The 1,922-nt window shown below is 42.4% G+C and overlaps 1 protein-coding gene across 1 annotated transcript in view; it reads left to right on the top strand.

The window, feature by feature from the left end:
- fxyd6 (FXYD domain containing ion transport regulator 6) overlaps positions 1 to 1,440 on the top strand; it is a 34,909-nt gene extending 33,469 nt beyond the window's left edge. Inside the window, exon 9 of the mRNA XM_061972825.2 lies at positions 1 to 1,440. This exon is cut by the window's left edge and continues 1,053 nt beyond it. The gene's annotated coding sequence lies outside the window, so the exon portion shown is untranslated.
- The last annotated feature ends 482 nt before the right edge of the window (positions 1,441 to 1,922 follow it).

The raw sequence follows: 1,922 nt of genomic DNA, 5'->3' as shown, positions 1-1,922 counted from the left end.
TCCTCCACCAAATTTCACACTCGGCACAACGCAGTCCGAAACCTACCGTTCTCCTGGCAACCTTCAAAGATGGAAAAGCGTGATTAATCACTCCAGAGAAGGCGTCTCCACTGCTCTAGAGTCCAGTGGCGACGTGCTTTACGCCACTGCATCCGACGCTTTGCATTGGACTTGGTGGTGTATGGCTTGGATGCAGCTGCTCGGCCATGGAAATCCATTCTATGAAGCTCTCTGCGTACTGTACGTGGGCTAATTCGAAGGTCACCTGAAGTTTGGAGCTCTGTAGCAACTGACTGTGCTGAAAGTCGGCGACCTCTTTGCACTATGCACTTCAGCATCCCCTGACCCCTTAATGTCAGTTTGCATGGCCTACCACTTCGTGGCTGAGTTGCTGTTGTTCCCAAACTCTTCCATTTTCTTATAATAAAGCCGACAGTTGACTTTGGAATATTTAGGAGCGAGGAAATTTCACGACTGAATTTGTTGCACAGGTGGCATCCTATGACAGATCCGCGCTGGAAATCACTGAGCTCCTGAGAGCGGCCCATTCTTTCACTTGATCTTATACACCTGTGGCCGGGCCAAGTGATTATGACACCTGATTGATTATTTGGATGTGTGGCCAAATACTTTCGGCATTATAGTGTATCTTAAATAAAGCCTACCAACAATCCACCAGTTGAATAAATACTGGTACTTTTAAAGGTAACGCTTGTTTTCTGTCAGTCCTAACGGTTAACTATTCACGTCAGATCAAACTGACATTTTTTCGTTACCGCTGTCATGTCCAGTTTCAAACACTCGGCGGGACCACAAGCAGTCAAGCAGCACTCAGAGCGGACTCAGTCGGACTGGCTCTAGGCAATGATGCAATTCTCCATGCCAGCGAAGCAAATCTGCCTGATCGAAAACACTCAAACGTGCAGCGAGGCACCACTTTTCAAAAAGCGCTAGCTCGATGCTAATTTAGACCCGCAACTGATTAGCATAAGCGATTTTACATGTCCATTTCAACACCTCCAAATTTGGTAATGAAAACGACAATTAAGATGCACGTTACAATCAAACAGGTGGTGTGTAATATATACAATACTTACAGTACAAACACTTTGTAGGGTTCAACCAAAGACTAGACTTTCAGCTTAATGGCAAAGAATACTTCCTGACAAGGCAACACACAATAGCCTATACACCACTGCCCTCTAATGCAGGGGTAGGGAACCTATGGCTCTCGAGCCAGATGTGGCTCTTTTGATGACTGCACTTGGCTCTCAGATAAATCTTAGCTGACATTGCTTAACACGATAAGTAATTAATAATTCCGCTGGTAATCACAGGGTTAAAAATGTTATCAGCGACCAAAAGTTGCGAACTTTATCGTCGATGTTCTCTACTAAATCCTTTCAGCAAAAATATGGCAATATCGCGAAATGATCAAGTATGACATAGAATGGACCTGCTCCCCTCCCCGTTTAAATAAGAAAATCGCATTTCAGTAGGCCTTTAACAGGATAAGTACTGAATAATTCCGCTGGTAATCACAGTGTTAAAATTAACGTTGAAAATACAAAACATTCTCATGCATTTTAATCCATTCATCCGTTTTTTACCGCACCTGTTTAAGAAGTCGCATTAATGGTAAGAAGTATTTTAGTTATTATTGGTTAGCTTTAGAGAATAAGAGACGTATTATACTCTAAAAATGTTGGTCTTACTTAAAACGCCCGCATTTAGTTGTATTCAGTGTTAAAAAATATTATATGGCTCGCACGGAAATACATTTTAAAATATTTGGCTTTCATAGCTCTCTAAGCTAAAAAGGTTCCCGACCCCTGCTCTAATGTCTTGGAATTGCAACTGCATGCAAAGTCTGCAATACTTACAATACTTGCAAATGAGATTCAGAAGTGTGGAACAACTGG

Source organism: Nerophis lumbriciformis, linkage group LG17 (assembly GCF_033978685.3).
Source record: "Nerophis lumbriciformis linkage group LG17, RoL_Nlum_v2.1, whole genome shotgun sequence".
Classification (NCBI taxonomy): Eukaryota; Metazoa; Chordata; class Actinopteri; order Syngnathiformes; family Syngnathidae; genus Nerophis; species Nerophis lumbriciformis.
The sequence above is the reverse complement of the archived record's forward strand: the minus strand, read 5'-3'. Positions and strand labels throughout refer to the sequence as shown.